Source organism: Myotis yumanensis, unplaced genomic scaffold, assembly GCF_028538775.1.
Source record: "Myotis yumanensis isolate MYYU_CA2020_CCGP unplaced genomic scaffold, mMyoYum1.0.hap1 SCAF_8, whole genome shotgun sequence".
Classification (NCBI taxonomy): domain Eukaryota; kingdom Metazoa; phylum Chordata; class Mammalia; order Chiroptera; family Vespertilionidae; genus Myotis; species Myotis yumanensis.
The window spans coordinates 46,119,953-46,131,629 of record NW_027223759.1 but is presented as its reverse complement, the minus strand read 5'-3'; positions in this window follow the sequence as shown (position 1 = coordinate 46,131,629).

The window sequence follows — 11,677 nt, the reverse complement described above, 5'->3', positions numbered from 1 at the left end:
CAGAGAGGATGGGTAGCTTGCCCCAGCATCATATACCTATTGAATGGTAGAGCCTGGATTTGTACATGGACATTTTAGCTCCAGAATCATACTCTTAGTCCCTCCATGACCACCTCTTTAGGTATTTTTATATCATTTTTTATGTGACTGAAATCAATGAAGACAGATATGTATAATCCTCTAGTTACATAAGAAGTCAGATAGCACTGGAGGGCTGGCTGGCACAGACCTCACAAATGGCTCTTCCTTTTATTTGTGGTGGGGGGTTGTTATTCCTCCCCACTATAGCAAAACCACCATATGTCAATCTGATGATGCTTACCTGCGTATAGAGGTCCTCTTACCCCACAAGAAGTTCATAAAATACTCTACAACTGATATTGCAAATTAGTTACATTAATGAGATTTTAGTTTTCTTTTAAAGGAACGTGAAAGTTCTGAGAAAACAACTATCTGAACAGTCAAAATATCACGAGGTTTGCTCATACAGGATAATCATATCCCACTCTTCCTATTCTTCATTCTTCTTGCTCTCCTTAACCAATGTAACTTAGGGTGTTGGCAAAACTTGACATAGGTATGTAGTAATAATAGATAAAAAAATAATCTTCCAAGTATTATTTTATTATTTAACTCACTGTCTTCTCACAATAGTTCTAAGAGCATGCTATTATTATCCCTGTAAGTGATATGAATTGAATTGGGGATGCTTGGAGATATCCAAGAGTAAATGTTAACGTGTATTGGAATTCAGATGAGGAAATTAAGACTTGGAGATGCTAGTTTTTGTCTCAGTATGAGAGATCTAGAGAACCTTGAACACAGTGTTGCATGCTACTTCACACATCACTAAATTCTAGAAACCTTCACATAAGCTAAAGTCTAGAAACTGTTTAATGTTCCATACTTGTGCCTTCTTTAAAATTTTATAACATGTTACAATGGTGTGAAAGAACTAAATACCAATGCTCAATTAGTTGGAGCATCATCCTATATACAAAAAAAATTTATTTTTAAATGTGGGTTCCATTCCATGTTAGGTCACATACCTAGGTTGCAGTTTAATCCCCAGCAGGGGTGCATACAGGAGGTAGCCAATCAATGATTCCCTCTCACATTGGTGTTTCTCCTTCCCTCCCCCCCCCCACCTCCCCAATTCCTCTCTCTCTCTCTAAGATCAGTCCTCAGGTGAGGATTAAAATAAAAATTAAAAAAAACAACAACCAAATATCCAACAACATGAGAAACCCACTAAATCGCTTCATTTATTAATAAATATTTACTGAAGGCCTGTTAGGTATACTATGGGGAACAAAACCCATGAATAGTACTTAAATAGTACTCTTAAATAGCACTGTCATAGTTGAAATACAGGGTGATAAACATTGCATTGAGGAAGTCCAGTGTGCACACAGGAGGGGCACCTAACTGAGGCCCAGCATCCAGGGAAAGCATCCAGAGGAGAGTGAAGAATAAGCTGAGAAGTTAGAATGAGCAGGCATTCGCTATAAGACTATGTGGGGAAGTGTTCTAACACTAGATACATTCTGCATCCAGAAAGTAAGTAGGTAAGGTTGGATTGCAAAATGAAAATGAACCTGTTAGAGTAGAAACAGATGAAGCTACAGTGATAAAAGAGCTGGATAATGGAGGATTATATAAGCCTTTATCCTTAGAGTAGTGGGAAGCCATTGAAGAATTTAAGGGAAAAAAATGATTGTATTTTAGAAAGAACATTCTAGTAGCCAGGTAGAAAAATGTTTTCTTGAACTACAGGTCATGATCCATTGGTCAGTTATGAAAAGTTTATAGTGAGTCACAAGTAGCTGGGATGTTTTAAGATTAAATTATATAGAATAGGAAATAGCACACATTACAAAAGAGTATGGAAATTACGTTTTTGTGAAACTTTTGGTCCGAGTATGTGTGTGTGTCCTAGATCTTGATGTGAAATGTAGTTCTTCCTGGGGATTGTAATTTAATGTGAGTGTGTGTGTGTGTGTGTGTGTGTGTCAGTGTCATACATATACATGCACACATACATTATGTGGTATATCTGAAAGTGTGGAGAATAGACTTAGAGTACAGAACACCACTGGTACATAGTCATTCTAACAGTTCAAAGTTGTAGCCTAGAAAGAGTCAGTTGCAGAGAGATGCAATGGAATGGGGGAGTTATTTTAGAGGTAGAAGGAACTGAAAGGAATTGGTGATGAATTACTTGGGGGGAGCAGTAGAGGTCAAGGATGTCTCCCACTTGGATAACTATGTATATGGTGGTGCTATCCCCTAAAAAAAATGAAAACAAAGATTTGCTGGAGATGTTGGCAGTTAACTTACAGAAGCTGAGCATGGTAAATATAATAGTTTGCTATCACAGCTGTAACAAGTTACAACAAACTTAGTGGCTTAAAACAACACAAATTTATTATCTTACAGTTCTGGAGGTTAGAAATTAAATGGGCCTCACTCAGCCAAAATCAAAATGCCAAAACCGGTTTGGCTCAGTGGATAGAGCGTCGGCCTGCGGACTGAAGGGTCCCGGGTTCGATTCCGGTCAAGGGCATGTACCTGGGGTTGCGGGCACATCCCCAGTGGGAGATGTGCAGGAGGCAGCTGATCGATGTTTCTCTCTCATCGATGTTTCTAACTCTCTATCTCTCTCCCTTCCTCTCTGTAAAAAATCAATAAAATATATTAAAAAAAAAAAAAGTGTCAGCAAGGCCGCATCCTTTCTGGAGGCTCTAGGAGACACTCGGTTGCCTTGCCTTTTCCAACTTCGAGAGCCTGCTTATATTTCTTGGCTTATGGCCCCATTCCTCCGTCTTCAAAACCAGCAATGTCTGATTGGGACATTCTCAGACTGCAGTCTCGCTAGTTTTCTCTCCTCTATCTTGTGGTTTTTGTTAAGTAGAACCCTGGGGTGTTGAGCCAGGGTTCAGCAAAGATCCCAAGGGAAAGTGAAATAGGAAAGTTTATTACTCACAGGTCCTAGAGGAGGTACACCTTACGACTGGGGAGATCAAGTTGCAGGCAGTGAGTGAGGAGCAGGACCTGGGGTACATGTCTTTATTAGGATCTACAAGAGGAACGCTTTTGGGGTTCCCAGACTAAAGCCAGATCGGTCAATTCAAACCAAAAGGATCCAAATTTTGTTAAGCTCCATGAGGGTATTATTCAAAGGGGTACACAAAGGAAATAGTTGGGAAGCAGGAGAGACTGTTTATCACCAGGTGCATTGGAAAGTCATATGCACCTGTGGATACTTGTGGTTCTCTTATCTAATGCTTGGGCTGCTATGTAGCCCAGGCACTTGACAGAGAGGCTAGTCAGTTCAAGGCCCCTGTAGGCTGCTCAGCCACACAAAATGGATGCAGAGGCAGCAATATTATGGAACAGTTTAGCTCTATTCTCAACACTCTGACTCTCTCTTCTATTTTTAAAGAAACTTGTAGTTACTTTGGGCCCATCTGGATAATCTAGGACAGTGATGGCGAACCTTTTGAGCTCGGCGTGTCAGCATTTTGAAAAACCCTAACTTAACTATGGTGCCGTGTCACATATCGAAATTTTTTGATATTTGCAACCATAGTAAAACAAAGACTTATATTTTTGATATTTATTTTATATATTTAAATGCCATTTAACAAAGAAAAATCAACCAAAAAAATGAGTTCGCGTGTCACCTCTGATACGCGTGTCATAGGTTCGCCATCACTGATCTAGGATAATCTTCCCTACCTTAAAGTCTTCAGATTAACAACCTTTTTCCATTGATTTTTAGAGAGAGTGGAAGGGAGAAGGGAAGGAGGGTGGGAGTGAGAGAAAGAGAGAGAGAGAGATTGATGCAAGAGAGACACATAGATTAGTTGCCTCCCACACGTGCCCCAACTGGGGCTGGGGATTGAACCTGCAGCCCAGATACATTCCCTTAACCCAGGGATCGAACCCACAGCCCTTCAGTGCACAAGCTGACACTTCACACCACTGAGCACACCAGCTAGGGCTCTAATAAAATTATTCTAAATGTCTTTCCATAAAAAGCTTTATTTGAAAATGATCATTGTGTAATGATGATAAATTCCAGTTCCCTGGATAGTGTGTTAGGAAGAAAATCTTTTCACCATCATACCAAGTACCAGATTCAATTTCTTCCTGTTGGTATCAGAACTCAACCAAAGGTGAGGCAGAATACTTAAATCAGCAGACAACATCTTCAGGCTAACGCTACCTTCTCTTAGCTTGCAACCCACCAATGAAAGAAAGTAAGAGGGAAAGTATTAAAAATCATATGTACTAAATGGAATTAAAAGAATGCTTTAAGAAACTTGTCTCAAACTAAAACTTGTTGAAGTGAGATCTTTTACAACCTGTTAAAGCAATGGTTTGAATACTCACGTAACTGGCTACTCCCTTTTAAGTTAATTGCGGTCTCCTAGGTGGCTCTGACTTTTGAGGACTTATTTTTCCTTCTCTACATTTTCTTCTCAACTTATCTGAATCCAGATATAAAAAACTGATGTAAAATGACTTCTCCCACTCATTCTGCAGTTGCTAGTGCTTCCAGAAGGCCAGTTGAAGAGGTGAGGAAGACATTGTCTATTTAGCTGCACAAAATTAGTCAGCTAAATATGCACTGGGTGGTTATAGTGTTCCAGGAACCATGCTATGCTGGGAATACACTGGTCTAAAAAAAAATCCCTGCCCTCATGGAGTTTACATTTTAGTGGGAAGAGAGAAGCAATAAATAAGTAAAATATACAATATGTCAAGTGGCACAAGAAAAAAAACAGGGAAGAGATAGAAAGTACTGTGGGAGAGGGAGAATTGCAATTTTAAATAGAAGGATAAAGCAAGGAGGTCTCACTGAGAAAATAACATTTGAACGTTTGAGTGAAGACCAGAATAAGGAGAAACAAGTCCTTTGTATACTTCGGGGAAGAGCTTTGTTCCCAAGCAGAGGAACAGTGAGTGCCAAGTGCCTGCAGTGGGAGCATGCATCAAGTGTTCAAGAGACAGCCAGTATCACTGGGGCAGAATGAGGACTTCATTACAAAACTGGCTCCCTTTCACCTCTTCTCAGGTGAGTGTGAATATCCTATCAGAAAGTTTTCTCATTGGAATCAAAACTTCTCTGTGGGTTAAAAAACCCTCTAACTCACTAGAAAAGAGGGTCTCAAGTTCATGTCAGGGGATGATCAAGCTCTGCTGAAGCAAATGGGCAACAAAATAAAACACTTGTTAGGCTTAGCTTATGCAGCCATGGAGAAATTTAAATGGGTCAAAATCATTGTTGAACTGAGGAGGACAAATAGGAGCAAGAATTAACATTTATTGAACACCATTAACCAGGCACAGTGGTACTTGCTGAGTTTTATGGGCATCAAATAAAATAGCCCACAAAGCTTATATTAGCCCCCATTTTACAGATGAGAACATTTAAAGCAGTAAGTAATAGCTGATAAGTAGAATCAAGATTTGAACTTGGCTGGCTGACTTTAAAGATTTTACTTTTCCTCCTGTGGTAAGGAGGAATAGAGGTCCTTAAAAGCAGTCCTTAGCATTCATAGCATAAGAAGATTCCCCAATGAGAAGAATCACAAAATACTGTTACTAAATTATTTCAGATAAACGAAGCCTTGTCTGGTCTCATCTAATACTCTATCCCTCCCATTATGGGAGTTCAGAGAGATTAAATGATTTTCCAAGGTCAAATGGTTTTGTAGCCAAGGTGGGAGGCCTCACCGAGCAGTGTATGGGGCACTGGAACTGAAGAAGAGTTTTTAGCCCTCCTCCCACTAATTGTGTGGTCTGAGAAGTCCTGAAAGCTCTCTGGACTTCAGTTTCCTCATCAGCAAAATAGAAGTGATAGCTAAATGAGGATTCATACAATAAACACCACATAATTTTCATAATTTGAAATGAGAGAAATAGAGAAAGGTCTCTCACACACTACCACCATTAGTCCAGACTGGGCCCACAGTAAGCAATCCTGGGCAGCCTACCTTTCTCTGGATCCCACCTTGGTTTTCCTTGGTTACCTTGGTGTATCTGACAACTACTACCACAAAAATGATGCATAACACATCACTCCAAAACTCATGTTTGCAGTTCAGCTCCATTCTAGTGTCAAAGCAAATATCTGGCCAAGCTTCACATCGAGGAGTGAGGGACGGGGTGGGGTTGGGAATATAAAGTCCTGATCTAGGAAAGAGGAAAAAAAAGTAGTAACCAGTTCAAGTCTCTCCATGCTCTGATGCTTGTCTATGGCCTGTCCCTGGCTATGAAGTTGAGAAAATGTGCTCATAGCCCTAGTGAGAAGATATTTAGGGACTGCTTGAGATTTCAGGTTGTGCAGATCTAAAGGATCCTGATTCACCCAAAGGCAAAGAAAATAGGACCTCAGCCTTGGAACTGAGTAGGAATGAAAGCTCCAGATAACTGACTGCCCTGGAAACCCATGGTGGGGATTTCAGATGATGCAGGTGAGGACCTTGGGTGTGGTAAAATTCCAGTGACACTGGGGGGAGGGGGGTGACGGCATGTGCCAGGGAGGTAAGGGTGGCCGGGGAGAGGTCAATGGGGAAAAAAGGAGACATATGTACTACTACTTGTAATACTTCAATAATAAAATTTTAAAAATAAATAATAAAAAATTCCAGTGAGGTTAAATGTAAGTTCTTACATGAAGGGGAATGAACTAGAGCAGCAAAGATGAAGAATCCCCTCCCTTTAAGGTTCCATTTTCTCCCCTGAGTAACTTGCCAGAATGAGGGCATGAACCCTATCTGAAATAGAAATTTGTTATCAGATTCTCCAAAACTAAATCAGAACCTCCCAGAACTTTCGCAAAGTTCTATATATCTAAGTCTGAAACAAGGGCTAAATACCTGTTATTTTAAATAGCTCAAGAGTTTTTATATGGAAAGAAATTGATAAAATATTACTATACCTAGTATCCCACTTCATACTATTTCACTGGAAGCATCTCGTGGGAAATCATCTCTCTTGCATCCCACTCTTTGGGGAAGAACTGAATTTGCCTTAGTTTTTGTTGAACAAAGAATTGAAAAGATAGATACATCCTAAAAACTCTGTAGGAATTGCAATCCAGATCTGTTATTTCCTTGGTCTCCAATTTTGCAGTGAAACACCGTGCCAAATGTCAAAACGTTCCCTCCTTAAGCCTATATTTGAGGAGCATCTCTGTGGGAAATAGATACTCTGCATCCCTTCTCTTTCACCAAAGGGACAGAGACTTAGGATGTTTCAGGCCACTTCCGGCAGCATCTCTCAGCATTTAAAACAAAACAAACCGCCCTGCTTTGTGAAATATGGCAGGGGATGAGTGTGAACTGGAAAGGACCAGCAGTTTTCCTTGAACTGCCCCCTAGTGGGGCCTGTTGTTTCTTCTCAGAAATTGTAATCTATCGCCACCTGGTGGTCCCTTTGTCTTTATGTTTGGAATAACAAGATTTATACAAGATTTGCCCTAATAGAAATCACTCTGACCTCCTTGGTTAATTTCTTTAACATTAGAATATTTTCATCTTCTGGATATCAAGGGGGAAGGGACTATTTGACTGTTATGTGAGCAATTCAGCTCTCTAGGAGAAAAGTTGTAATTCCCGGAGTCCATTCCAGCCATCCAGCTGGAATTCTGCCTCCCTCACCACCCTTTTAACCCTTCCCTGTCTCTGAGGAGTGAGTGTAGTGTGGCTCTTTGGGATAGGGGTGGCGATTTAGCTATGGCCTCCAAAGTCCAGAATGATTTGGGAAATTATCTTTAAAGTAAACAAGTACATTGAAGACCTCAGCTCCGACCTAGGAAAAGCAGAGTGTCAGCGCTTCCCACAGCCCTGGTCTCAGGAGGGAACCCTTTAAAGAGTGAACACTGCACTCTCTCTCTCTTTCTCTCTCTTTCTCTCTCTCTCTCTCTCTCTCTCTCTCTCTCTCTCTCTCTCCCTGTGTGTGTGTGTGTGTGTGTGTATGTGTGTGTATCATAAATTAGATACTTTAAATAGACCTTTAAAGAGCCCACTGAAATGAACCAACACCGTGGCTCTAAATTACCTTTCCTGGAGGCTAAAAATACTAAATACGTCAAAAAAAAAAACACCAAAAAACCCACATACCAAGATTGACGTTTCTTGTTTACTCACCTTGACGTGGACATATCTTACGCATAAAAATCTCCCCCGCAGCCCGTGTGGGCGCCCCTTCTCCGTCTTACTCTCTTCCCACCCACTCCTTTTTTCCTTTGCTGAAAGGCTCGGCTCCAAATCCGGTTGGAATATCTTTAAACCTCCTGGGGAAAGGGCATTGTGGGCGGATGGTCCTGCTCCCAAGTTAAGCCCACGGTGACCTAAAGGAAGGTTATGCTCGCGGACAGGACCGAGTAGCCGGGGCTGCACACCCGGAGAGAGTCCGGAGGGATCGCACTCGCCCACTCCTTCTGCCTCTGGGCGTCGTGTTCCCATTTCTTCAAAGCGCTAAACCTTAGATCAAATGAATGGAAACGAAACAGCTGGGCGGATGCCACTCCCTCTGGGCTGCCCCGCCCCTCCGGTTCGAGTCCCTTGAGAGGATATCATTTTTCCACCCCCATTGTCCAAAGCATCTCCCCTCGGTAGTAACAAAAGACAAAAAGAGGAGTGAAAAACACAAAAATATAGATTCCCAAAAGCCAAAAGACGACCACAACCACCCTCCGTACGATTTCTTATGGAGAGGGGGGAGGGGGCGAAAAACACCACCACCACCATCACCTCTGCCGACAGGGAAAAACGTCAGTTATTGCCCGAAGGGAGGCGGGCGGGGGCGAGCCGGGCGGGTGGGCCAAACGCTGGAGACTGAAGAGGCTAAAGAGGTGGGAGGCGCCGCACGGTGGGCGCTGTCCTTGGTGCTGAAAGGGCTGGGCCCTGCCTCCGAACTCGACGTGCTAGGGCGGTGGGGTTCCAGACCTTGAGTTCCTTGTCAGCTCCGCCGAGCCCAAGATTCTTGGTTGGGATGAAAGATAATTGGAAAATAAATCCAAGTTCCCAAGTTTGTTACTCTCCCCGCCTAACTGGAATGTCAACTCCTTGAGAGCAGGGATAATAGAAGTTGCTGGGACAGTGTAAGCTCCATGAGAACAGCGTCTGGCACATAGTAAGGGATAAATACTCGTTCAATTTCTAATACTTAAACATTTTAAAATTAAGGACGCGCCCTTATCGCTCCCCTCTATAAAGGAGAAAGGGGGGACTGTCATCGCAACTGGACCGACTCAGCTTTAATTTCTGATGCCTGCTCTTGTAGGTTTCTTTTTCAACGAGATCATTTTCTTGGCTAAAACGTTAGGGGTGAGTGGTTTGGACACCGGAGTCAGAAGAGGGAGTGGTTGGGCATTTCTCAGTCTGATGCCACAGGTGAAGGTAAACGAATCTTCCTTTAGGAGAATCTCGGGAAATGGGAGAAGGTTGAGGAGACAGAGGACGAGCGGGCATCTTCCCACGACTGCTGCCCCCAGGGGCGCTGGGATTTGTGGTCTCTTCCCTCCCGTCTCCTGGCCCCGCGTGCGTCCTGCATAATAGCACCGCACCCGGCTCCATGATTGGTACAACCATCTCAGAAAGGCTCGAGCAGGGGACATGGGTGGAATTCCCAGCCTCACCCGAGAGTAAACTGCGCATTTCAAGCGTGACAGAGGAGCTGCGCGGTGTGTGGTTCCCAGGAACGTTTCCTGCGCGGAGTGGGCACGCCCACCCTTCCCAGCCCCAAGCCCTGCCCCGGAGCTGTGGTTTCCCCAGGCCCGCCTTTCGGGATGCGTTTGTGCCTTTAAAAGTGCCCAAGCTTTTATTGTGAGGTCGAGAGAGGGCAACAGTGTTTTCTTTGGTATCAAGGGCAACGCGGTTATTTTAAACCTCACAGCGAGATCTTTCTTACTGATCGGACTATATTTTCTCAGAGGGCATCTTCCATCACCCTTATGGAATTTACAGTGATTTGTAAGATTTTCTGCATTTCCACTGTGTCGTGGTGAAAAGTGATCAGCCATTAAGAGAGGAGGGACAGCGGAGGGGGGGTGGGGACCAGCAGGGCCGCAGCGGTGTCCATGAATAACCTTTCCCTGCTGCACAGCAACAGGAAAAAAATTACTGTGAAAACGAGTAAAGGTTACCCGGTGTCATCTAGACACACACAAAGATAACTCTGTTTTGCCCTAAATAAAAAGAAGCTGAAGTCGAGGAAAGAGGAGAGCATTATTTAGCGACGAGGGTAGCTGAGGGAGGGCTCGAAGGCACAGAAGAGCACAGCCAGCCCCTCCAGGTGTGGGCTCTGGCGCATCCGGAAAGACCCGGCTAACACCGAGCCTTTCGGTTTCTGGGCGCCTGGCGCCCTCTGGTGGAAATTTTTCCGTGAACGCCTTTTTGTGGTAAGGGGCTTGCTGCACCCGGCAATTCATTAAATATGCTTAAATATTGCAAAAGGAGCACCTAAAAAGCAAGGGCTTCTACCTACACACACACACACACACACACACACACACACACACACACACACCATAACCACTCTGTGCTCGGTTCCCCGCGTGAGTAGAGTGGCGCTTCTACATATTATTAACCTTCAGATGTGATCAATCAAAATTACTTCTTTCCCCATCACCAAGAGGAGCAAAGCCAGTGAGGAACAGAATAAAGAAATGAAGTCACTATAGCCAGGCTTCTAAATTACTAAAATCAAGTAGGTTGAGGCATGAGGAAACCATGCTATTCTTATTTCAACTAACCTGGGAATTTCAACTTTTTAACCACCCTGTCATCTAGAGGATTACCATCTCGGACCAATCCAAAGAGTTAGAATGTAGGACTGAATTTTCTTAAGAATCTGTACTATATGAGCCCTCAGCCTACCTTTCTCCTTGGGAACACTCTGGGTATTGCCTACTTGTGTTTCTGGTTTGCACACACTAAGACCCTTGAACAAATCTTTATCACTTATTTCTAGCCAAAGCCTTTACCTTAGGTGGGAGCCTCAAGGGGGTGGGAAACGGGACCCTTTCTCTGCCGTGGCACTGGGTAGCTGTGCTCAAGTGAGATACTCTGGGGAGACCTTCAGCTGGATAAGAAAACAAACGAAAAGGAGATGGAGATTCCGTCAAGCGTCTGAGTGTTTCCCCCATCTCTGCCTCCTTTGCTTTTACAACAATGCTGGCTGAGTAGAGGGCCGGCGAGGACACTGGTAGGTCTGGGGGAAAGAAATTGAGGCAAAGCCGCTGCTCTTGCCTTCTCAAACATATGGGGGTGGGGGTAGGAAAGGGAGGAAGAAGTGCCCGGCCCAGCAGAATTCTTCACAGGAATTATCTTTTCCCTCGTCTCACCCGACACTATTTAAAAAAAAAACAAAAACAAAAAAAAACCACGAGCGTGTTGAGTACATACTGGATTACTCATAGGGTCATTTTTTTTTTCCGGGCGCAAAACCGTGATCTGGGTTTATAATCGCCGTGTAAAGCTCCAGAGGCGGTCACGCACCTGCAGAGGAGCCCCGCCGCTCTGCCGACGAGCTGCCCCCGCGAGCAGCGGCCGCGTGATTCCCCCGCCTCGCGGGTCCCGCCTCCCTACTCCGCCCCCGCCTCCCCCAAGCCTCGCCGCCGCCTCTCCCCGTCGCTCTCTTCTCCTCCCGGCGCTAGTGT